A 27,736-nucleotide genomic window follows, 5' to 3' on the forward strand; every position below is an offset into this window, starting at 1 on the left:
CCCAACTCCACCATTTTTTCTCTCTTTAAGACTAAACAGGTAAACAAACAAACAGAAGAACAGAATTCAAAATAAAGAGAAAACACAAGAAACATACACATAAACCTGTAAAATACAAAATTGGCATCCATAATATACAAACAAATGATTAATAAGACAAAAAATGCCCAAACAAAGCAGTATGAAATAAAATTCTACAAAAACCTCATTGAGTTGATTTTGTTTAGTCCATTACTACTTGGTATAGGATCTGACCATAAATATGGTTAGTATTCCCAGTGAGACTTCACTGAAGGAAACTAATTTCTCCTTTGTGATCAGGATAGCTTTTGGGTTAGGGAAGAGTGCTGGTCTCTACCCTCCATCCCCAACCCCCAGCACTGGGACCCCACCCAGCTTAGATCAATGCAGGCCCTGTGCATGTAGCCACACATGCGTCGTCCTGTAATGTTTAGAAGACCTTGTTTCCTTAGTATCTAAATTCCCTCTGGCTCATACAATCTTTCACCATTCTTAAGTGCCTTGTTTTAAACATTCAAAGGAAAGCTTTCTTCCTTAAAATGCAAATGAGTAATAACAATCAAAACATCTAACTCTTCTCAAATCATTGTTCTAGGGTTAAAAGAAACATGTCATGTATGCATGCACATGCATACATATGAGTACACACACACACATACACACACATACAGACACACACAGACACACACATGCATACACGCACACACAGACACAGACAGACAGACACATGCACACGCACACACACACACAAAGACACACAGAGAAACACACAGACACACACACATGCACACACCCACACACACATACACACACAGACAGACACATGCACATCCGCACACATACATACACACACAAATGCACATACACACACACAGACACACACACATGCACACACGCACACACACATACACACACAAACGCACATACACACACACACACAGACATACACAGACACACACACACATACCTGATTAAGGCTCCCATGTACTGCACATACTGGAAACACGGTTGGTTTTTCTACATTTTCCTCCCAGTACTCTCTGCATACCTCCAGCTATGGACTGTAGACCAAGTTGGCATATGGTTTTCAGTTTGGCCTCATATGTTTCTGCTGAGTTGGCTTGTGTCTGGGCTAATTGACACTAGTGACAATGCAAATGATATGCAAATGAACCCCTGTGGGTCTCCTTTCTAAGTTCTATTTATGCCTATGCAAACTCGGCACTTTGTAACATTCCCAGACATTTAATTTAGTGGTTTGTGTAGACATTTAGTATTATTGACAATGATACATTGGCCTGCTATGGTGTCTGTCCCTGATAAATGTTTTTACTTTAAACACATCATTAAGACTGATAAATTTAAAGAACATGAAATGAAAGCTGATAATGTCATTATGATAAAATTGAGTCAAGGAAAATTTACAACTATACTAACAGGCTGGGGACAAACACACTCCCTCACATATGCATGTGTATACATGCACACACATATGAATGAATACAGCACATGTATACACACACAGATGTACACACATGCACATACACACATGCACACACACAGGTGCACACACATACATCTGTGCACACATACACACACATACACATGTGCACATTCACACACTCAAATCTCCCAAAAAAATTTTTTGACAGTGTTGTTGTTACAGATAGCAACTAGAGTGACTATGGCCGCTTGTGTGCACATTTTCTTTAACTACAGGATGAACATTCCAGATAGTTTATTTACTTTATACACATTTTACCTTTCTGGGATTTAACCTTTGATTTTAGCAAAAACTCAGGTTCCATCTCTGGATGTCCAGAGAATGTAAAAAGATATGTCTAATCAAGAAGGAGCAAAAGAAATTGCTAATAAATCTCCAGGAATTTTGCAAAAAAAAAAGAATGAACACAAGACAAAAAGTCACATAAATCTATCAAGCATGTAGCATAGACAGGCATATATGAAATCATATATGAAATGAACTGAGGCTACGCCACGGTCTTCAAAGTGTAGATAGCTATGGGGCGATTGCATAGTTCAGGAGTGAGGTGTGCAATACAGAAGTTGAGTGGTAGAGAAGAACAGTCATACTTGAAGTTTGATTCTCTAATACGGATGGGCAGAAAGGTTAACGCTGTGGTGAAGGCTTGGTATGGTGACTTGCCTTCATCCCTTGTTCTGTCCCATGAGGTTAAACTGCCTTCATTATTGTGACATCAGGGCTGAGCTCCATGACAGTTGTATAACTTTGTCAGGCACATATTTCCTTGTGACACAGGAACTTCAGTCAATAAAGCCCCAGCACTCACTTGTGCTTGGCAGTGAGGACACAGCATAGACTATACCTCTAGGTCTATTTATCTGCTAATCATACAAGGGGACCCCGGTTTGGAGGCACACCTTCTGAGCCCACTAATCACTTGAGTTACTTCCCAGGTTGTTATTTGGACTGATTGAAACACATACTCCTGTGCTGGAAGATGATATATAGTGTGTGTTCACTTCACCTGACCTGAAAGTTTTCCTGCTGGAGAGAGGAGAGAGACTCCTAAATCAGGAAGCAAATAGAACTTACAAGCCCCAGAGGTTAAGATTCACAAGCCCCTGCCCCATTAAATCCATAGTAACAGTTGCTGGGTAAAAGTGACTGTGATCATCCAAGTGATGCAGAGTGATCCAGGGAGGCAACACTTGTGAGCTTCTACTGATATTATGATGGGGTTACTGATTGTATAGCTGATTTTGAGTCACTTCTGTTCACCCGAGTGGCCCTGATAAATTCACTGATTTACTTGGTGTAGTTCATGTGCTATCTGTGACCCAACAGGGATAGTGCTCTATGACACATATTAAGTTTCTCTCTTCTCTGTCTCTTTGTTTCTCTGTGTCTCTTTCTCTTTCTCTTTCTCTGTCTCTGTCTCTGTCTCTGTCTGTCTCTCTGTCTCTGTCTCTCTCTCTCCCTCTTTCTCTCATTCTCTTCCCTCCCTCTGTGTGTGTCTGCCTTTCACTATCTCTCTTCTCTGTTCTGTTTCTTCCTATTTACTTTTATCTCTTCTCTATTTTTTTGTTTTTGAAGAAAAATTTATACATTATAAAGTAAACCAATTTTCAATGTGGATTTCATTGAATTTTGAGTAATATACACAACCATGTAAGGATCATCAGGATGAGGGTTATACAAATCGTACAGAATCTCCCTCACACCACTTACAGTCAGCCCCCTAATAGCACATCTTAGTTCCTGTTCTAGGATTTCATATAAACGGAGCAATAGACGGTTAGTTCATATAACTAATCCTTGCTTGTTGGCTTTTGTTCTGTAAGAATAGTGTATGAAGCTCAAAAGTATTATGCAGAAATAAATCTTTTTTAAATTAAGTGCTTTTATTTCAGGCCTTATACTTCAATTTCAGGAATTCTCATTTTATGCATCTCACTTATCGTATGCTTACATTTCCTTTCTGTTTTACAATAAATGTGTAGCCATACTTTCAAAGTTCTTACTGGCTTCGGCATTGTCCTCATCCTTGGTGGGTTTTTTCCCCTTACATGTATCCCCACCACAGTATAATGTTCTTCCCATCACAGATCGCTGTCTTACTGGGCTATCGACACTGTCTTTACTACACTTTAGGTACTCAGATCTTATCTTCTCTTAATAATGTAGAGTTCTGTCTGACTTGTAACATATTCGTTGTTAAGCAAACACACTGGGCAGAGACTCATTTGAATCTTGGTCCAAGCTCTTCTGTAGCCAGATCGATATCCAGCAAAGATGACCCACTCCATTTCGGTAATCTTAACATTAGGACTGAATGGCTGACGCTGATGACAGCTCTCTGCACAATACGAGATTCAGTTGCATATCTGAGAACTACTCACCGTTAGCACTGATATCCCTCACCCTGAGAACCAAAACACCACTCAGATCTGGACCAAATGAGTCTTAGTGTCAGTTTCAATCTGACACACTTTTACTTTCAAAGAGTCACCCCAATGTAGTCCCGATCAGCTGGACCACAGTGATTCTGTAGCCCCTGTGGCTGAGCTTTCTTACCTCCTATTATATCCTACCTGACAGCTTGCATGCATGCATGCATACTATTGACCGAATATGTAGACTGATTGCACAGTCCTTCCTGGGTCTCCTTTGTACATGTTCTTCCCTCTCTCTAGACTCCAGCCATTTAATTTCCTTAAATTCTGAACTGTATCACTCCATGTGGCCATAGGCAGGCATATGGTCCATCTGAATGCATCTGACTTAAGATGAAAGCCAACTGATCAGAAATTCAACCTGCTGGCATCCTTTCCCAGAGCACCTGCCTGTACTGGACGCCATCCCCATCCTGAAATTATTTCTTCATAAAGTTTTACTTCTTTTCTAATTGTTCATAGCAGGAGGGAAATTCCCGTGACAGCTTCCCTAGAGTAGACAGCGAAATACATCAAGGGCAGTGGGCCAGACTTGGAACAACTCAGGACCCTACATTAGCCGTGTCCAACAATAGGCTTGTGTGTATTACTTTGAGCTGTCTTATGCCAGGAATATTTGCTGTTATACCTTCAGTTTTAAAAATATATTTTATTTATTTTGTGACAATTTCTTACGATGTTTTTGATCATGAAATTTTTGTGACAAATTATTAAAAGAAGGGATTCCTGGTGACAGAGACACAATCAAATGTTCTAAAATCTGAGATACAGACAAATTATTAAACTATCTTTTAAATTTTTTTCTGCTAATCTTGTTGTCTTATTAAATGAAATGTGGTCTTCAGAGACTGGAAAAATAATAGAAATCAAATGCTTGTACCTGGTATTTTCTCACAGCTAAGATTAAGCTCCTACCAAATTTAGAATACTCTACACTTGAAGACATACTGAGAGCCATTAAAATACAATGTGGAATTGTGTCCTAAAGAATAGTCTTGTTCAAACATTGCAAAGTATGAAGAATAAGTCAGAATTGCAATGCTACTGAAAAGAGATTTATCCTCTCAAGAACCCCAAGACCAAGTTCTCAACACAAGGAAGATAAATTTACCCCACGGGGGACAGAGAGCATGAGATACAAGACTGGAGAGAAGGTGATAGGAGGAAGAGAGAGGAGGCAGGGATATTTGTCCCTGAGGGGAACAAAACACTGCATCTGGATAGAGAGAAGACAGCATGGCACACAGAAAAATGATTGTTTATAAAAGTACAAGTGGAAACCCCATATTAGGATGAGGTGCTTAATTTTAATTGGTGAATCAGGTGAGTCAAAAGAAGCTTTCGATTGCTGGACTCCAATACTTTGATAGTTGGAACTTGGTCATCGGCTTCAGGAGGAGGAAGCAGTCAAACAATGGAATAGATAGACCTTGGTAGCTGGCTGTAGGAATGCAATCTAATATTTGTTAGCAAGGCAGAGGAGATGGGGGAGCAGGGTTCACCATGCGTGAGTTGGCCAGAGTCCCTTCAATTATTTTAAAGACAACTTTTAATCCTTATCTTCTTATTTAATTCATTTGATTAGACAGTCAAAGGCTTCGTAACATTTCTGAATCACGAGACAGACTCTTATTTAGTAATAAATATTATTTATTAAATTCTTCTGGGTGCCCGGTAAGATACTAAGATACAAAAGTCCAATGGTGAACAAAGTAAGCAAACATTTCTTCCTTCGCTAATTCTATTCTAATTGGGTATTCTAATTAGCTCATTGTCAGGAAAGCAGCTAAGGACTTGGCATACTGAAATATCAATTGCGTATCAAGCCAGGATGACATCTCAGGGAGGTGCCCAGGCTACTGCTGTCATTCATTAGACTAGACTTGCTAACTTAAGACTACACTGGAACAAAACTCAAATTTATATACATCTTCCATATGCCGTCATTTTGCTTAAAGCACCTTTAGTGGCAGAGGAACCCAGGGATGCTGAAAAGCATCACACAGACATGAAGCCAGGCTCTGAGTGGTCCCTCTCCCTCAGACTCCTCTTCCTGCTTCCTCTTTTTGGTGATGTCAGCCCCTGTTGCTGGGAACCTTCCTTTTCATGCGAACACGTCTGTAAACAGCCCAAATAAATCAATTATATGGTATTGCCTCTGGTAGTCATATTTTTTTTTCTTGATCAGCTCCAAATCCCTTAGCTAATCCCTCTGAAAGAAATAGATAGTAAAAACTACCGATAAAAATAAAACATGCAAAAATCTGGAGTATGAAATAGGAGTGAGGCATTTGGCACTTTACGCAGAGAAAGCAGGTACAAGCTCACCAAGGAATTGGGTGTGGAGAAAGGTCATGTAAATGAGCAGATCTAGCCTGCAGTTCTGAAGAATAGCAATTAGAATGAGAACTAAATTGCCTAGAGTGTGGCTGGATTAACAATCAGAACATCACACTCTGGATTTTACCATATTCATTATGTTTTGCTCTGCTTTTTTGTTACTTTGTTGATTTTTTTTTAAAGCAAGGGGCTGTTATAGCCTATGGTGGTCTGGAACCTGCTATGTATCTGAGTTGCTGATTAACACTGTTCCTCAATCCCAGTGATATCCTCTCAGATGGCCTAGTGGTGTTATTGAATTAGTCTCAGGCCTGGTTACTTCCATGGGTATTGAAGCTAAATCCTCGGGTTCTCAGGTAACAGCATCTTCATGTCACTTCTGGAGCCACCACCATCTCAGTCCCTGCTCTGTCCCTTCACCTACTGTAATAAACCCTTTAACATGGCATTCAGCAACTAAGAAACAAGCGTAAACAAAAAACACAACATCCAGAATCAACACATGTGTTCACTAATGGGAAAGAAAGAAAGGAAATGTAGTATCAGTGTATGGTGCCCAGCACCTGAGATTATAGCCCTTGGGCGTCTGAGACAGGAGGAAAGCTGTAGTGTGAGGGCAGCCTGGCTTACACTGCAATTCTGTCTGACGCAATCACAATGAATATGTACCATGTATCCTGTCTGCTGGAGAACTGATTCTATTGTGGAGATATTTTATCATCTTCACTTTGCTATTCTTCATATTTTTTGTGCTAAATCACAATTGGAAATTTTAGACCTTGTTATATCACAGTGATCATATTTTATATTTACACTGTTTATGTGTTATTTTTATCTTCTCTTTTTAGTTTTGTGTGTGTGTGTGTGTGTGTGTGTGTGTGTGTGTGTGTGTGTGTGTGTGTTAGGCCCTAATTATTCTCATAAGAGTTTTGAAGAGCGTTTCCTGTGGTTCTATGAAGCTCTACTCAATTCTCCTTGTTTTAAAAGGAATGTTCTGCATTGACTTTAAAAATTACAAGCATTTCACTAATCTGCTTTTAGTTTTCTTTATTGTATTTCCTGTGTCTTCTGTTTTAATGTGGATTTATAACAATATTATCCCTTTCCACGTGTTTATATAGTTCTTCATTTTCTTAGCCTAGGGATGTTTAAAATAGCGTTTCTAATGGTGTTGTCTATTGATTTCCCACTCTCTGTTGTTGCTAGCGTATAGGTTCCTATTCACTGGTCATTCTCTTGCTATTTAGTTTCCCTTTTTATATTTTGCCCATTTTTAATTGGGAACAAAGCAAGCGCTTCATTGATTGCTAAACTTTGTTCTATCCCTTTAGGTCGCACGGACATTTCCTTTTTCCTTTCTGTCGTGTAGTTAAGCGTCTTCCACGTTCGATCCCCTCGAGATTTTGTTCTTCTTCTTCTTCTTTAGCAGGCAAACAGCAGTCTTCACTTCAGGGCTGATTCTCCCTGGCTCTTCCAGAAAAGACTTGTGGTGGTGCTGCCTTTTGGAGTCTCTGACCCAAGCCCGTGGATTAGAAGTTCCTTTTTCTCTGCCTGGCGGGGAAAACAAAGTGTTTTGGGCTACATGCGAGATTTACTTCTGTATTAGTTTTTCATCTTACTTTTTGGTGGAACCTGTCTGAACTTTGTAGCTTGTGCTCACACATACACATGTCGGTGCTCAGCAGAAATTCAGAACTTGCTCTGAGATATCAACGCAGACCTGTGGGCATGGTTTTCCATCCGGGTCTCAGCTTTAGCCACTCGTCTCCTGCTCATATCTATACTCTCTACAGAGAAACACTGAGACTCAGCTCTGCCCCAGACTTCCTACTGTTTCTGTTTGTCTAGATGTCACACACAGCTTCTGAAAGTGAGTCTCCAGTATAATGAGTATAAGTACCATGAAGAAAAGCAATGCTGTGCTCTCAAGAGATGAACATGAAACACATATCAAATACCCTGCTTCTGCCCCAGTGTATTACCGAATCGATAAACCCTCTACTTCTATAAATTGTTATTGTATATTATATCTTTTGAAAGCTGAAACATATTGCTGTAGTTTAGCTCTCTGTTTAATTCTCTGTGGCCAAAAGCAATTTGGGGAGGAAAGGATTTATTTGGTTTACAGACCATCAGAGCAGGGACTCAAGGAGAAACCTGGAAGTAGTTAATGCAGAGGCCATGGAGGAATAGTGCTGATTGGCTTATTCCCCGTGGCTTGCTCAGCCTGTTTTCTTATATAAGCTAAGACAGCCTCCCTAAAGACAGCATTGCCCATAGTGGGCTTAGCCATCTGCATTAATTCCAGTTAAAAATGCCCCTTACAGAGGCATTAATAGGGAGCACAAGAGAATAAGACATTAGACCGTTTCCAGTATCTCTAACTCTATTTCCTGTTTTTATTTTATGACATTTCTTCTACATGTATTTATTTGACAGGCTTTTATTTATGGAAGATGGTTTTATGAGATCACAGCACAGGACCTCCACAGTATGCTTTAAACTCATCTTCTCCAACTCGGTTATATTTGTGTCTATCCGTCATTGCACGGTTACCTTGGTCCTGGGAGGGCAGATTCATAAGGTCACTGTGGAGGTCAGCGCAATAGCTATCTCTCAAAGATGCAATCAGGTCTGCTGTGGTATCAGAGGGGCTGTTTATTTATCCACTTAATCTTTAATTTATTTTTCAAACCTGTTATTCTGAGTTTATCACCTATTTCATACCTTTTATAATAAGGTTCAGAGGATCTGTTTTTTTTTTCTTTTTTTGCTGAATTTTTGAAACATAATATTATTGGGATATCTCTGCAATCTATCATTGACTCTGAAATAGGGGAACCTATTTTTCTAGGGTTAGCATGAGCAGAGCCACTGGGGATTGCTTTCTGTTATATTTACTTCTATACAATACTGCTGCCGTGTGGAGTTCACATATATAACGACCCGTTTATAACGCTAAATCTTCTTCACAAAACATCCTGCATTAGAAGGCGATTTGTCTGGATAGTAACTAGCTAAGGGTTTGGAGCATGGACTGTTTCTGAGCAGACTTCCTCACTATCTCCCTGTTGTAAGAGTAAGATTGAAAATGAAAAGTACATAGAAGTACATGCGAGAGAAAGGAAAAACACGTGATTTCATGCATGTGTGTATGTGAATATATAGAGTTCATATGCATGATATTTATGTGCATCTGTACATAAGAAACTAACAGCCTTAATTTTTATTTCGAGAAAATTTAGGGCTTTTGTTATGCTAAAAGTACAACAAATTCATTCACACCTTGCTTTATATAATTTTTCTTTCCAATCAAGTAAAACACAAACAAAAATACTTTTACTAAATTTTATATAACTGTAATTTTTTTCGTTTTCTTTGTGAATATTTTAGAGATGTGGTATTACTATGTCATTTAGTCTAAGAAAAAAATATGGTATTTGTTGTTGTAAAATTATAAAATAGATAATACTATCTTTTATCCCGCACTAGATCCGTCACCAAAGTGGCCCAAGATATCTGGTAGATATCTTGCCAGAAGCACACATCTCAATTATGTGACGGCCCAGTGACTTTAGCCGCCACACACTTTCTTAAACTTAAATTGCTACATGGCTACATGAAAGAACACACAACACAATAACCTCTGACCCAATTGGTAAGATATAATTGCCCACCTAAACATACAAAGCCCAGTACCATCCATCCCTTAGGAACATTCATAACAACCTGTGAAGGTACAGCGTGGGATCTTAACGTTAGCTTCCATGCTGTCCCTGTGGCGGCTTCTCTGTGGTCTCCCCTCCTCTTCTGTTCCAGTCTCCTCCTCAAACTTTTCTCCCGCCCATCCTTCCTTCTTGTCCAATGATAGGCCTTGTTCTATCCTGTACCTGCCTCACCTGTATTTTACAAGTTAAATGGGGAGAAGGTTCTGGTGAAGTCACCTGAGTCCTGAGTATGTGATTAGGCAGCCATTCTTGGGGCAGTGGAATTAGCATCAAAATACAGATAACTCCAGGGCAAACCATGACGGGTATTCTTGTGATTCACTGAAGTTACAGGAGTTTGTTAACACACCCCGTTTGCATTTCTTTTGGCTGGTATAGATACTTTCACTGTTTAGATATTAGTGTGTCAGTTATGCATTAATAAAGACAAACTCTTGAGTACTTGACCCAAAAACTCAATAGGCTCTAGGCAGTCTGTTGGTCCGGTCTGGAAGAAGTAAATGATGTGTTTGTTAATGCAGTAGATTTCAGAAGAGAAGATTGGACTCATCCTTGAGCCTAAAGAAGAGTGGCTGTTATTGAAGGTATAAATGTGCACAAAGTTCTCCAATCACACAGTCGGTAACACCTATTTTTAAAGGCACCAGTTTTCAAATGACCTCTAAGTTGTTCACTGCTATCATATAACTTGTATAATCAAAACAAGATCATTTTTGGAACCACTATGTTTAAGCCTTGCCTAGAGCACAGCTGTGCTGATCCACACTGTTATTTGTAACCTAAGTTGTGGCAGCCATCCTTTTACCATTATGATTTTAGGAATACCTGAGACGTAGTAAGTTAGGAAAAGAAGATGTTTGTTTATTTTTTTGTTTTTATAACTGCTGGCTATCCAAGGTCAGTGTGGGTTTGTACAGAACTAGGTCCTTAATCCCCTGTGTGGGCAGCCCTACGTTCTAGCCTGTTGGAAGGTAGAAGGCAAAGTTTAAGGTCTGCCTTCCATTCCTGGTACCCTCACACCTGATTATTTCTTTCTTTACCAACAGAGTCTTACTATGTATCTGTATAGTGGAACTTGCTATGTAAACCAGATGGCCTCCTACTCACAGAGATCAACTTGCTTCAGCCTCCAATGTCTGGGTGCTACCATACCCCATATTCTACCTAACTTTTAATGTCATACTTCCTGTGTTATCATGTGGACAATACCTGATTTTGGAAGGATCACTGAATCCACTGAAAAAGTCATAGGACCTACGCAAACACGGGTTCCACTCTTTTATAAAGGTAACTAGTAGGATGTTTCTAATCAGGGTGTCTTCTATCGTCCCATAACTTAATCCTGTGTGTCTGTCATTGTGCTAGCACTACGGTGTAACGAATACTTACAAGTCCAACAAAAAATTATCTCTTTCAAATCTAGGGTTTGAACAATATTTCCAATGGAGTAAATAAATATCTGTAATCCATTAAGCAACACAGAAAGTTTTAAGAATCAACGTTGTTATTTTCATTCCCATCAAAGCTCCTTTGGGGGAGGAGGAGAGGAAACAACCAGAGCCAGAAAGGAAGAATGACCACAGATAAATGGTGTTTTCTGGACACAATACTGTGGTAGCACACATGGGCTTACAGCAAGAGAGCCCACGCAGACATATATCCGCTCAAGCCAACCAAAATCCCAGCAACAAGAGGGGAGAGAGGTGTGAAGCCCAATATGAGATAACTGAAGGAGAGAAAGTCAGTTTTCTTTATGTTTTTATATGTTCTTTATGTCTGGATAGGTTAGCTAAGCTCCAGCAGAGGTGTACACTCAAGAATGTATGGTTAGCACACATTGGCTTGACTGGTATAAAGAAGCTGGGTAGCTCGGAAATGGGGGATGAGTTTCAGAGGAAGTGGTGGGTGGTGATTATACTAAAATACATTGCATGAACTGATCAAGGAGTTTCTTGAACAGGATCCATTTTAACCCACGTGCCTGAAAACAATTTTTAGCAAAGACTGAAAACCCAGAGACCCACTGGTGTGACAGTGTTACCTTTGGATTGTTTTTGTCACTATTGGTGACTGCCATCTGGCCAAGTGAAAAGTGTGTTATATGTGCTGGAGATTTCTGTATTTTAGCTTCATCAAAGGAGCATTCGATCAGGGTTAAGTTATAGATTCAGGGTCATCTCCGTCTTCAGACTTTGCAACTTTACCAAGATGGATATCAGTGAGAGCTGTCCAGAAAGTTTCTTTGGTTTATTCTATTTCCTGGTGATCAGCATTCTCAAAGGAAAATAAAATAGTTTCTGACCTTTAATGGTTTTCATTGGTCTGGACAGATCTAGTTCTAAAGAGTCCCCAGTAGGACTCAGAGGAGCGGCCAATAAAACCATCTGTACAGAGAAGGCTATCTGAAGATTGTGTTGATGATCAACAAAAGAAAGAATAAAGGCTTAAAGAAGCCAAGAGACAAGACATCACCTCTTCCTTGGGTCTCACGGGGCTTTGAATTGCTTCCCCTTTCTCTATTTCTATCTAATGAAAAGGAGAACTTACATCTTATAGGCTCTTCATTGTCTAGTTTCAGAGAAAGAGCAAAAGCCAGGTGAGTCTTCCACTTTTTGTCAGCTATTCTGAGAAGGAAAGAATGCCAGGGACCCTCCAGCAACAAACTGGTCCTGGGGGCAGCTCTAAGTATTATTAAGAGCAGGGTTCCAGGTGCATCCTCCTAGGGAAATTAAGACTGCCACTTAACCGACATTGATTTTAGCATCTGATTTTCAAAAAACTAACAATAACGAATGTTTGAAGCTCATTCAATTTTTTTTCCAAAAGGAATTACTGATAGGATAAGATCTTTCAGGGAGAAATTGGTAGAGCACACTGAGAATAGATTCTCCCATGAATAGAGCAGCCCAGACATGAGAACTAAAATGAAAATGGGGGGGGGGGGTGGGAGAAGGGGGAGAGGTTTAAAACAGATGTCTGGTGATAAATACGTTTTGAAAAGCCTCATAAACCAAGTGTGAATGTTGATATTAGCATTATAATGAAATAGGACGTGGAAAAAAAGGATTGCATTTGTAAATAATTAGTTCTATCAAAGAACTAGATGGACCAGGGATCAAAGTCAGCCTAAAAAAATATTGATGTAGAACTTGCGTTTAAGTTCTAAATATCTATTAATCACACCATAGGTTATTCCTTCTATCCAAGTAAGTGCACTGGTTCTCTGGGGACATCTCCAGACTTGACTGGAGAAAGGAGATAAAAGACGCAGCGTTCAGCCTCTCTGCTCTTTTACAATCAGTAAGTAGCCAGCTGCTCCATTACCACAGAAGCTTGTACTTTGAGCGCATTCAGGACATCTATCAAAACGGTGTTTACATTTCCCTAATAATGTTAACTTAAGCATTTTACTGCCTTACTCTGCAAACTGTCTGAGTACACTAAAGAAATCTTCTTCTCCTGGGAGAGGCTGGTTAAGCAAAAGGCAGACTACCCACAATGCCTGGGAGCTCTGGAGGTTGCTGTACGGCACCTGCAGAGACCCAGCCTGAGTTTGCTTTTGTCGGGACCCAACCCAACCGGGAATCCCCCGTGGTCAATAAATGCTGCAGAAAGTAAATGTCCTTCCATACAAATACCCAAGGCTCTGTGATTTGTGCAGTTTAAACAGGGGGAGCAGAGCTGATGAGAATCCCAAAAAGGAAGCTACATGCAGGTGGTTGTTGGTCCCACACTGCTGTTTAAATGCACGTGGTAAATCCAGCCACTCTGCCTTGCTCCTCAGCACTCTGAAGAGCAAGTGGCAGAAATCAGGAGTTTTGCACCTAATCCACTCTTGAGTCACCCAACCACAAAATTATATTTAAGCAACTGCCTTGACAGCTAAAATGCTAGGCTTATTTTTCTCCTCTTTGCTCTAATAACTTAAGAGGCAGGAGATCAGACTTTAGGAAAGGCTCCAACGTCACTATCTCTGACCAGTTATTAATAGGAATAATAATGGCATTTGTAATAAGCTCTGGCTGAGGCCTTAAAAATGATTTGTATTTTAAAACCATAGAGTTCGGAAAATAAATGCACGTAAGTGTCTGACAGTAAACTTAGTGTCTTTGTAGGGAATTTGGCACTTTGGTATTTGGGTTTGAAACTTCTTTAGCCTCAGCCTGTGATTATTTTCTTCCCTCAAGCTAACAAAATACCAAATTATACCTTAGCATGAACACACCTTCTGTTCCTCTTTAGCAGGAATTAAATAACTTGAATAATAGAAAAGAAGGCAGGAGGCCATGGGTCAGCAGCAGTGGGCAGCAAGGCAAGGAAGGGGTAACTCCCTCCCTTGGCACAGTGCCTTGCAAGAGTGCAAATGTCAGAATAAAACATACCACTTTTTGAGTTAGTGCAATGAATAGTTATGTGAAATCCAAACACATGGCCACACCACCTCAGAAGTCAGAGTTCTCTTTCTATGCTGTCGTACTTTATCTGATAAAATGGTAGAGGCTTTATCAGATGCTTTATAGCCGGCAATAAAGAAGCATCTGACTTGCAAAGCAAGTGACTTAATTTCAACTTCAATACCAAAACAAAAGGAAATAAGAAGCACTGAGGTCCTTTCCTTCTATTATTGTGTTTTCACTCAGTAAAATTTGTGTCATATACTGGCAAGTGTGTGAATGCAAATAAACTACCATGTATATAAATATATACTTTCAACATTCAGAGATGATTTGTGGGTGTCTAGAATGGATTAATTAATAGCGTCAAAGAAAAATTTCTTTGCTATAGGAATAAAACGTGCTAAATATCCATTAAATTCCTCATGTTGGCCAACAGTACCCAGAATGTTCTATGTGAAACATACGTTGGATTTTTTCTTTTAGGGTAAAATTCTACCTGCATAGTAACCGCCATGCTCTTCTATATACAGGTAAAACATACATTCATCGTTGATTTTGTGGGACGGTATTTCCATCTTCCCGTTAGTACTCCTCTGAGCCCAAACCTAAGGATCCACCCATCACTAAGCAGGCTCTCAAGTCAATGCAGTAGCGATGTTTACAGGATACCAATCTTTATAGGAATTGCAGGAAGGAAGTGAAGCCCTGGCTTCTTCCATCTAGGGCCCTATTTTAATGGTGTCGCCCACTGAATCTCTCATGAAGTTCCTTCTCTAAGGCTACAGGAAACCACATCTGTTCCATCACCTAATCTCACTCTGGAGACAGCAGCAAGACTACTATTAACTCGGGAATATGCATTTCTACACCCTTCCTTACTGGGCAAATGGTAGATATCAACTAAACACTTGAAAACTTCTACTGCTTTGCATATTGATAAGGAATTCCAGCCAGAAGCATACTACATGCATGGTTGTCTTTCAATATTCTATTCTCACCACAATGTCATGTCACCACAAATGCTAGTGTTACTGAAGATGCCAGACATAGAGTGGGGTTAGTAAGTGGTGGACCCTGAAGTTCCTATCACACATTATAGAGCATATTTTTGAAATCCAGTAGCAAATGTAAGAAATATAATACCAGGAAGGTAAAGAAAAGGCAACTTTCATCAACTTTCCTATTACAGAAATGAAGGGGTAAAGAAGGTCTTACAAGTTCAATCGATCCCATTGAATTTTACACACACGAATACATACATGAGCGCAAACACACACATACACACATGCACACATACACACACAAATATTATTTTATTATTTGGTTTGTAGAAACATATTACATGGCTAGAAGAAAGACTACTAGGGCAACTAATATCTACTTTTGGAAGTATAGAATTTATTATATGTGTTTGCCATAATTAAGTGAATCCAAAATGTTTTAGTGTTCAAATCAAGAAAAATAATTCAATAATAACATATTCAAGGTTAATTACAATAGACATAATTTTTAAGAGCAACATCTTTACTAAACATTAGAAAGATTGTCATAAAATTAAAAATATATAAAGAACAGACTGGATAAACTTTGACATCAAAATTGATAAATGCTTTTTAAACTAGCTGTTCAAAAAGAGAATTTCTTTTCTAGAAAACAGCTTAAAATATGGATTTACAATAGTCTCTTATGAAATATAGCTCAGAACGTAAGAAAAGATTTCTAATACTTTTTTAGGTTTTCCTGAGATGGGTTAGAATTTTCCTTTGACATATTTTTAAACAAGTTTTTACTGACCATAGAAAACGTCTAGGGAATTCTTATTTTATTTGTACAGTTTTTCTCTCAGCATTATTCTTAGATGAATTAAAATAATGCGTGACTTGAATTTGATGGATGGAAGTTGTATGCAATAATGGTTGCATTGTCTTTTAAAGGAAGCAACTCATTTCTCTGGAGAATTTTAAAAAGTGTCTCATGTTGTGTGCTTCATCTGTTTTCATAACAATAAAATAGTCTTTAATTAAGGCTATCTTAACTTCTTGTGATTTGCATTTTCAAGGAGTATACAGGTTGAATAACACAGAGAGAAATTCACTGACTACATGTTGCTAATATTTTATTACAAAAGGCCCATTTGTATTCAACTTCCATAAGCATGGGTTAATACGCCCATGCTTTTGAGAAGGAAGAAATATAAACACTTCTATAACCTCTCATTGATACCAGCAGCAGGTTTTCTATTAATATTTTGCAGGGGAGCTAGAGAGATGGTGTTTTGTTTAAAAGTAATTGATGATCTGCAGAGGAACTGAATTCACTCCCCAATACCCATATCAGACTGCTCACAACTCTCAGTAACTCAAGCTCTAAGAGATCCAATACCCACTTTTGGACTCTGCATTAACCTTTATTCATGTGCGTACAGACTCTTGAACATACGCAGATACATACATACATGTACAATACACACACAATATAAATACACATATATATAATTGTATATATGGCAGTCAATTGCCCAAACAAGCTAGCTTTGACATAACATGTGGTTATGTTAATAAACAACCGGACAAAACAACTCAATATAATTCATAAAGCAAAAATAAAACCAATACATCTAATCCATGAATTGTCACCTTGGAGATAAAAACAGTAAGGCAGTTGGCATAAGAAATATCAGGAGAGGGCAGCAAGTTGGATCAATGCTTAAGAATTTGTTCTGCCCTTGCTAAGAACCTGAGCTCAGTCAAGTGGCTCACAAACACCCATAACTCCGTCTTAAGGGACCTGCTACCTCTGGCTTTTATGGGTTACTGCATGGATGTGTCTATATGCACAGACACATAAATGACATGTAAACTAAACCTTACAAATAAGAAAATGCTGAGAGCTACACTGGATTGCATCACACAGGCAGAGTGGAAAAGAAAGTTGTGACTCTCTCTTGACTCCTAGTTTTACCCTGGGCATTGTGCTCCACATAAGAGTATTGATCCCATTAGGGAATGTGAAAGGGCAAGCATTCGTTCTACAACAGTGAAGAATGGAGGCACATATGCTCACATGCATAATACAGCAGCATCTTCCTGTGACTCTGCCTTTCATTCTACCTTCGCCACTTTGCAGCAAGCTCCTGTGTGGAGGGCTACACCTGGTATGCCACGGCAAGAAGAAATGCCCGTGATGCTTTTGGGGCATGAAGAGGTAAGGACATAGGGGAAAGTAGAAGACTTAGAGACAAGCTCAAAATAGACAAGGCATGATGGGCAAGGCAGGGATTGGGAACAACCCATTGTCAACTAAAATGAGAGGATCACCTGTAGCCTCCCTTAAAGCCTGATTGCTAATTACAGATAGGATCTGTCCTGGGTAGAGGGCACGTAGATTCTTATGTGTGGAAAGAATGACTTTAGTCAAAAAAAATGTGTATATCAGAAAATTTGATAATACACATTAACATGATTGAGTTAATCCAGAGATTTTTACTGATTTTGCTTGTCCTATCCTAGTCTATCATCTGCTCCTTTAAATGTGCTTGTAATAATTTTTCCATGGTATGCCGGTAGCATGCTATTTTATATATATAAAATGATTGGTAACTACTGACTTCTTGTTGTCTAAATCAGCAGACACAGACACTATATTGTCTAATTCTCAGACTCGGCAGTAGCCGCTGGTCTACTACAGTGATGTCACTGTAGACTAGTCACAACAAATGATTTCCTCAAATCTATTCATTTAAGAGGACGCCAAATATGTGGGTGTTGCAAAGAATAATAAGGAGACATATTTTTATCTGTTCTTTGAGAGAAATGACAACATCTTATGTAATTAAAGAATTAATAAGCCAATTGATTTCAAGGTAGATGTTCTTTAGAGTATTCTATGCTATGGCAGACCACTGTGACTTTAATACTGAGTTGGGAGTCAAGCAATATCATTCCTCTAGAGTTTACTGTGGAATGACATTGAAGGGGAGACGCCCACACGTGGCATTCATGGCCGTATCCTTTGTATCTCTGTATTATGCTGGATTTTGTCCTGCAGATATAGATCACATGCCTTGATTATACTGAAATATCTATAAGAAATCCATACCTTATTTAAATATCTATGATTAGGATTTTCTCGGCTCTAAGTAGTCTGTTTCCCATTCTTGCAGTGGGTGAGTAGATGGATTCTAGAGTTCACGAAGATATGATATGATAATCTGAATGTCAGCCTTATATGATAAGACATATTAAAGTTATATGTGAAAAAATTCAGATTCTTTCCACGGAAGAATTTTCCCTGAGTCTACTTTAGGGATCTTGTCCCCAGTCCAATTACCAGGGTATAATAGAGCTAGGCTTAGACAGTGCATTACCACAGTCCAAACATTTGACAGAATATTCTTCATGTTACTTAAATCCTTTTCTTAGTGAGGTTACTCATGTTTCCACTCAGTTCACACATATAAATACATTCTCCTTCCTGTTCAGCTTGATCTGCTTTGCACAATGTCTTCAATCCTCATGCATGTGGAGATTTCTTTTCCCAATCTCAACAGCTCCCCCTTTTACCTTGCCAACACTCATAATGATTTTTTATCATCTTGGTGGTTACTGGTATGTTCTGATGCATATGAGATAGCATGCATCGTTACAGAATGGTGAATTCCTCTCTAAAAACGTATCCCAATGGAGGCTTGCTCAGAACAAAGGAATCCCTACTTAAATGTATTCAGCCATCTGTGTTGCCAACACCAGCTACAAGAATCTCATTTCTTTACATTCTCAACACTTGTTGACTTCTGACTTGACTAATGCCTCTGTAGAGTTCAAGCTGGTATCTCATATTTATTCATATTCCAGCCCTTGATAATTAATCATGTTTAAAATGTGTTTCCTATATATTAGGCAACTGTGATGACTTTTGAGAAGAAATGACAATTTGAATATTTTGCCCATCTTTTAATCAACCTACCAGTTTTCTAGTACTGATTTAAACAGTTCTTTTCAAGTTTTGAATATTCCCATTATGAAATATAATCATTGCAAGCATTTTATCCCACTCTTTAAAGCTGTGATTTCATCTCATTGATCCTTTACTGTGCTGATATTTTAGTTTTCTATAGTTCTGTTTATCTGTAGTTTCCTGTGGCCCTCGCCTCTGCACAGGCCACTCCCTCATCCTATGCCGTCTTGAACTGTGAAGTTCAACTTATCATACCTAGGCTCAAGAATATCTTTCTTAATCACAGTAGGAAGCATTATACTCAGCATATTGTTGCCAACAATAAATAAGAATGCTTATTGTCATAGTATAAAAATCTGCCCTTTGGAATTCAATGAACTCTTCAAAAGCATATTCTGAATCCTGCTGTTTTGGGGAGTGTTTTCTTTGTATATAGTTGCAAAGATGATTAAAGAAATGGTTGTCAGTTGCCAAGAGGTCAGGTGGACATGGGGATAAGGAAAAACTCTGTTCCCAAATTCTTTTCAAATTTTGCAGGGCTGGTTATTAGAAGGGGATTGTTCTGAAGAGGAAATGAGTCTTTCTGTTGACTTGCCAGCTGCACACAGTTTCTGGTGTCTCTTATGGGTCTGCGGACTATTCTCTTTAAATGTAATGTTTTTATTGATTCAAAAATCTGTAATCATGGCTGCAGGTTGTGTTTGCTTGGTTTCAGGAAGTGAGTGAAAATTCTTTTTGGTTCAACCACTAAAGTCCCCTCCTCATGCCATACAAACTACGGAGTACTGTTGTATACAATCAGAGATGAAGACATGTCAAAATTCAAATCTGCGATAACTGGTAGACTCATGAAGTACCCACTTATTGACCTTTCCCCCTTTTTCATTTTGCTTCAAATGTCACACAGACATTTGTCACACAATACATAGTTTGTATTGAGCTCGTAGACAACTTTTCCTGAGGTTCTCAGACAGTCAGCTTCCAGATTGCTCTGTTGAACATTGTCAGCTTTCGATGGTCAGTTGCAACTTTGGTCACCCTCATGGAGCTCATCTCCTTAGGGAAGTCTCTCTCTCTCTCTCTCTCTCTCTCTCTCTCTCTCTCTCTCTCTCTCTCTCACCTTCCCTCCCAAACCACCCATGCATAATGGTTCTGGTCCATAAAAAACTTCATATCTACTCTATGGTGGTGGAGAAGAAGTCACTTCACTGAAGATTCATCCAATAATTTAAATGGTTGGAAGTGGTTAAAAGACAATTCCTGCAAGGCAATGATCACACAATATAAATGGATGTCATATACGTATTTTATTCAATTTATCAAGTTACTGCATATGAAAGCACAGTAATAAAACACATATACTTAAGCTGTGATTTATAACACAAAGCATGTTAGACCTATTAAGTACAATTTGTAAAATTCACACAAGCAAAACAAGACTATAATTTTCCAGCCTAACAAATTACTAATGATGACATTTGGTGAATGTTCTAACGTCTACTACGTGTGGCCTATTCTCAGTAGAAACACTTGCATAAGGTATTTGTCAGAGATGAAGAACTCTGCTTCCATTTGTTTTTCCTTCAGGACCCAGAGTAATGCAGCAACCACTTTCTGAAATATCACAGATCATAATGTAAGGTAGAAGGGCATTTGGGGAGGTTCACATCAACAACACAAATATTCGAGACAGATATTGCACAAGTATCAACGTTTTCAAATATTTGACCTAAATTATTCATATAGCTGGCCCAAACCAAGAGATCCTGAAAGTTTATAAATAAATATTGAGGAATATTAATGAGTTCTGTAGTTACTAAGTGCATGGAGGTTTGTGGTCACTTCTTTATCTGAGTGAGAAATATACGGGAGAAGAAACCGTGGTGAGGCTTTTAGGCATTGGAAACTCATTCATCTACTTCTGCTTCAGCCATTGTGACAAGAAATGAGTCAGGTAATACGATAGTGCATGAATTGTCCCAATATGCCTCACATTGGCAAACTTACACCACATCGATTAATACTGGATATTGGCTGTGATTTACCTGTTAGAGATATGACCTCTAAGAAAGTCGGCATTGGTCTTGGTCCCAGTAAACAAAAGTTAGCTGTTATTTATGAAGATACCACTCACTTTGTTTGCAGACATGGAAAAGTCAAACCTGCCATCCTGTAATACTGGCTTGCCATGAAAGTTTTACCCACAGGTGACACAATAGCTATGTGAGTAACCAACCACTTTTATAAATTGTACTGAATGTCTCTTTCATGGGAGGGATGTCTGGCACTTACACATTGCCACAAGCCCATGACTTAGACAATCTTAAAGTGCAGAGGACAACCTATTGGTAGTTTTTCCATAACTTGTTTTGTTATCAAATTATCTTCTAAGTATTCACGTTTATATCTACAAATTTGTGCTCCTTTAAACTTTAATCAGAGAAGTGTCTTTTTGAAAATGGGTAATGGATTTGCACATATAGTCTTATATACACATACATACCCATATACATATATATATATATGTATGCAATATAAAACAGGATTGTTGGTATTTTCAAAACTGCTCTCAAACACTATGACGTTTAGAGCAATCTGAATTCTATATACATATTTAAATATTGGGTCTTCAGGATTTTATTACATACTGTGCCATCAAAGGTGAGACTCTGGTCTCCTTTTACATCTTTTCACCTGACTTTCAAACTTCAAATTTGTATCAATGCCTGCTCTTACCTTTATGATTATTTCCTTTCATCTCCGCTATAATCGGAAACTCTCATTCCGGATTACATTAGAAGAAAATTCTAGATGGCATCTTTTTCTGAAGGTTGAAAGGGTGGCCATGCCCTTCACCATGTGCAGATGAGGATTGTGAGCTATAAAGAACTGGCAATCTCTGAACTTGTCTTCTCCTGAGGAGTCTGAACTTAGTGCCTTGATGTCTCACAGACCTTAAAGTACACAGAGGTGTAAGGCCATGGCGATCAAGTATAGTTTGAAACTGGTTTGTGTCCTCCAGGACATTAGAAAGTTTTTTTCTTTAATTCAGAAAGCATGCAGATCTGAATGGTATGTGCATACCCCATTGTTAAAATTGGAACTTTCAAATAATTTCATCTTCACCTTTAAAAATAAGCATGTCATATTATTTATCATGTATTTTCTTCTCTTATTTCTCTGATTTGTGTCATTTCCTTCTTTTTTAAATTATTTTATTTTATGTAGATGGATGTTGTACGCATGTATGTCTGTGCACCATGTCTTTGCCTTGTGCCTAGTACCTGGTGCCTGTGAAGGCCAGAAGAAAACGTTGGATCCCATAGAACGGGGCTTACTAATGTTTGTGAATTGCCAGATGACTTCTGGAAACTGGGCCCATTTTCTGGAATTCTGCCAGAGCAGTCAGTGCTTTTAACTACTGAGACATCACTCCAGCCTCGATTTCCTTAATACTAAGTTTTTGTTCATTGTCTGATTTGTCTTCCTTCTAGATTCATTTAATCTCCGTTTGTACATTTTCCTACACTCACTTCTATTACGGAATTTTGCCACCCTGCAGGCTTTAATACTCCGCATGTTTAATTCTACTCATCAATGTTTTTATTTCAGATAGTTTAGTATTGACTACAAATCCCTTCAAGTCTCATCAGTTCACCTCTGTTTCTTCAGAATTTATCTCCTCTTACCATCAGCATGTTATAGTTTAATATCTATTACCAGCGCTCAAATAGACTGCGTTTCACACACAAGCACAAAGACTCTTCCAACAGTGGATCTCCAATAAATAGTTTCTTCACATGCATGGGGAGCAGGGTCTGTGCTACATTGTGTCAGAGATGCCTCGGCGTGGCCAACACCCACTTAGCTCAATGCTTCCCAAATTAAATGTGTGTCTGTGTGAAACATGGCTGCTGCAGAAGAATCCCGGGCTTTTCTGAACCTAAGGAACACATATTTTCTGGGATTGTCAGAAGTTGTAATTTTTTAAAACCACATCTTACCTTCTTTGTAAAGGGATAAATGTTGTTTATGTAGTTTGTGGTGTCTCCCTTTGGGCAGTAATTTAAGTGTTCGGAGACTCAGAGGCTTGGTGCCCAAAGTTGTTTCAGATAAAAATAATTCTGGGTTGATCCATGTTTTGATGTTTTCCTCTGAGCCTGCACCATCCAAGAAGCAGGGGCTCCTTCAGTCAGCAGCCAAGACCCAGAACACGGGCGAAGAGCAGAGCTCTCTCCAAAAGCAAACTAAAACAGCTGCTTGCTGTCCTCAGAAGCTGGAAATGTGGGATTGTTTTCACAACAGTTGTCGCCTGACAACTGTATGTGGAAAAAAAAGCTGGGAAATTCATTCTTCTAATGTTAGACTCAGAGCAGAGGTGGATGGCTCCAGTCTGAGACACACCAGCTAGTGACGGCTCAACGTAGTTTTGATTTACGGGGGATTTTGTTTATTTATTTTAGTTTTGATCAATAATGCACTTGCAATATCTGGCAGTAGTTCATCATAGCTCAGTTAAGTATATATAGAGGGAATAGGGCAGTCCCCACATCCCCAGTCTCTAACGCCTGAGGAGTTTTTTGGTGTTTTTTTTTTCCCCAGAACATTTGAAGCAGCTTACAATTCTTCTCTTAATTGAAAACAACCTGGGAAAATCGCATACACACGCAGAGTTCTCTTCTGTAGGTGAGCCCCATCCTGGGGTGTGGCTCGAATGGCTTCATTCTCCTTTTGCTATCACAGCTGGGGAATTGATTGAGTAAATGATGCAGCCACAAGGACATACCAGTCTAGCCAAGAGGAAAAGGCAATTCCTTCCTGGCCATAAGAATAAACCACAGATCCTGTGTGGTACAGGGAATGGGCGTCTTCCTTCAACCCAAAAGGGATCCACACCTCTGATTAAAACCCATACGCTCTAATTCTAATCCGCCCTTTCTGAACTTCCATACCACTATGTTCAGTGAACTCATTTAGGGCCTGGAAGATGCCGAACAGATTGTCTGCGATCTCAATGCTACCGCGGCACTCTTTCTCTCTGTTTCTTCTTTTGGCCCAGGGATCGGGAGAGAGATGGATTGCTACTGCTACCGTAACCCGAAGATGGAACCGTGATCTGGAATAGTGGATTGTCAAAAGTCACTGGAGCTAAATAACCACCACTGGGATTGGGCATGAGCAACCGGGAGCCGAGAGTAAGAAGTAAACAAGGAGCCTGGGGGTCGGAAGCTGCACAGTTATAATGGCGTTTGTGTGAAGCGCTGCAGGGTACTCCAGAGCCCGCAGGAGGCTGCAGGCTAGATTATGCCCCGCAAGTAGAAACAGGTCTATTGTGACTATAAAAAACCTTGTTTTAAACATTCAAAGTCAGTTTTATAAAGAAAGCAAGGGTAACTCATTGTACTTATGACGCTTATCAAAGGCAGCCAGAAAATGTTTTGATACAAATAATAATTTTAAGACTCAAAGAGTACAGGTTTCCAACAATGCAGCCTGTCTGGGATATAAAGTCTGTCCGCAACTCAGTTTTTATCACTGAAGCCCTAACATTTCTCACCTGGAGGAAAAATACTCACGTGTTAATTCTTCATATTGCCCCTGGCTAAAAGAGAAGGGTTTGCTCACTCGAGTCTCCTGTCTGGGCATGTTGAGGTACTTATATCATATGAGACAGACATATTATTGGCATTTCATTTTATTACCATAATTTTAGGGATGAAGGAATATGACAGTTTGGCTTTTCGTGGCCCATATATTTCTAAATCAACAAGAGTAAAACTCTCTTCATGAAACGATTCTTTCCCTCTGTCTCGGAGAGCAGCTGGTAAACAAGCCACATCTTTTTGAGGACATAACCTCCAGGCTCAGACTGAGAGAGATGCCTGCCTCTAACCATAGAAGTCAAGGGTAGGATTTCACAGGCACCGTAATGCTCTTTTGGGGTGATGTGTCAGTCAAGGAAATGTGGATGGATGGGAGGCTCTAAGGGAGAAAGCACAGAAATTAATTTAATGCAGGAAATTCTGATTCTTTTAATCTTTCCCAACTAAAGGAGGTCTAAAGCAGAAAACAAGCATGTGTCTTCAGTCACTGTCCACAAGCACGGTTACAACTTCCACTCATAGTGTCAAAGGCAAAGGCTTTTTTCCCCAGCGCATTACTCGCGGTTGAGACTCTCGTTGTGCGCGCCACGCTGGTGGATGAGATAGGGCTGAGCTACACTCGCGGTATGTTTTGGGCCTTATGAACTGTGTTGAGCCATCTCAGCTGCATATACTTCACGGCTATGTTTTTCAGAGCATTTGATGATTCTAATGAGCCCTTGAATATATTTAGTGGCTCATTAAATGATATTAAATGAGATAGTCTGTTAAGGGATAAGAGCTGTTAACTGCAACATCTTAATGATCACTTTACACAAATTGCTAACCTCCTATAATCACATGGAAATGATTTCGCGATTTCCAAATTTTAAAAGTTTAATTTTAATTAGATTGTCTGTAGCGAACTCGTGTCCGTAACGTGCTAGTAGTAAAGCTGTAAACTTGGGCGCAGAAATGCTCACCAACTCCACAGTGAACGTCGTCATTTAATCCATTCGTTCTGCCCCTTCATTGGGTTGTGTTCTGTTTTCTGCAGGATCAGGGCCAAGACCATGCTCTACTGGGGATTCAAGCACAGGTCGGGTACCAATAGAGGAGCCAAGGATAACCAGGTTGATTGACCCTTTTTCACTCTGCCATTCCAGGTGACTGGTAGTCAGTCATTCATTTCTTGCTTTGAATAAAAAAGGCCCACTCAATGGACAATCTTGGCTTCACCATTGCTTATTCTAAGCTGAGCTTTCTACGACAAGGTTTTTGTAGAAGGCCAGATCATATGAGCAAACCAAACAACAGCCTACATGTATGTTTCCAGTCTCACTAATATATTAAAGTTCTGGAATAACTTACTTTACTGCATTTCCTATTCAAGTACAGACTGTAAATTACTGCCTGTTTTGTTTATATACTTTTTAAAAAAGATTTACTTATTTTATATATGTGATTACGTTGTCACTGTCTTCAGACACACCAGAAGATGGCAACGGATCCCAATCCAGACGGATCTGAGCCACCATGTTGCTGCTGAGAATTGAACTCAGGACCTCTGGAAGATCAGTGCTCTTATCCACTGAGCCATCTCTCCAGCCCCATAGATATGTATTCGGTGACGATTTCCACACTTTGCTTCTAATGTAGAAAATTTAAAGGAGCATAAATATCTCTATTATTTTGAATATCTCAATTATTCAAAGGTGAGAGCGGTTTTATTTTATTTAATCCCACATTGACATTTACATTGTAATCTTATCGAATATTGTTTAATGTTTTATTTTAATAATGTTAACTGTTAAATATTCTCAAGAAGAAAATATCCTAAAATTTTAATAACAGTGAATAACACAGTGCTGGATGCATGCAGCTATGGCATAAGCTCGTGGGCCACAGGACTGCCTGGAGCTTTTTGCTGTCTCCACCGAAGAATCCCAGTGTGAAGAAAGGGGATTTTCTTAAATATTTCATGCTTTAACTTCATTAGCTGTAAAGTGGAGATAACAGCTCGATAGGGCTCTTAGAACAAATGTGAGCACCTAGACAGAACATCCTTAGAGAAATGTTTGCCATCTTGTAAATGTTATTTAAACAAAATTAGAGTATCAGTTTAGAGTAATGCACAATATCCCAGGCCCAAACTGTCTTAAGGAAACATTTCAGTTGCTTGTAGTTTTCTATGACTCTGTTGTTTCCTTATAATACATTCACATAGAACAACACGTTATCAACACGTTATGTGAATATTTTAATGGATTTCGGAATATCTGGTCAAATGACCTTCTAAGAACCATCTATTTGATTATGATGTTCCAACTATCTATTTCTTATCTATCATCTGTACATCTTTACCTATTTTTAAAAGTTTCAAGTTGTGTATTATCGACCATCTATCATCTCTACATTATAACTTATTGCTTATGCATCATGTATCAATATTAGTCTTATCATCTGTGTCTTTACTAATATTATGTAATCATAGTATGAAGACTTATATTACATGTATGCATATGAATTAATTATGTATAAATAAAGTATGTGCTGGACATATGGAAGTGCATTTTAATATTTGTCAGTTCCAAGCATATATGAGCTATAGATTTTCAGTGTTCTTATCTATAGGCAAACAGGCAGAAAAACACAAAAGATCAAATATTTATATACTGTAATTATCATCTCCTGAGCAGAATCAGTGGAAAAAGCACAAAATAATTAAAAAATGCTTGAGATACCACAAATACTTATTTTTAATTGAAAAATT

The 27,736-nt window shown here is 38.9% G+C and overlaps 1 long non-coding RNA gene across 1 annotated transcript in view; it reads left to right on the forward strand.

Annotated features, from left to right (window-relative positions):
- The window catches only part of LOC134485698 (uncharacterized), a 95,963-nt gene extending 68,439 nt beyond the window's left edge, over nucleotides 1-27,524 (forward strand). The window contains exons 3-6 of the long non-coding RNA XR_015678395.1: nucleotides 11,075-11,315; nucleotides 24,441-24,576; nucleotides 26,021-26,129; nucleotides 26,450-27,524. This is a non-coding gene — a long non-coding RNA (uncharacterized LOC134485698). The remainder of the gene's footprint in view (nucleotides 1-11,074; nucleotides 11,316-24,440; nucleotides 24,577-26,020; nucleotides 26,130-26,449) is intronic.
- The last annotated feature ends 212 nt before the right edge of the window (nucleotides 27,525-27,736 follow it).

Source organism: Rattus norvegicus, chromosome 2 (genome assembly GCF_021556685.1).
Source record: "Rattus norvegicus strain SHRSP/BbbUtx chromosome 2, alternate assembly SHRSP_T2T, whole genome shotgun sequence".
NCBI lineage: Eukaryota > Metazoa > Chordata > Mammalia > Rodentia > Muridae > Rattus > Rattus norvegicus.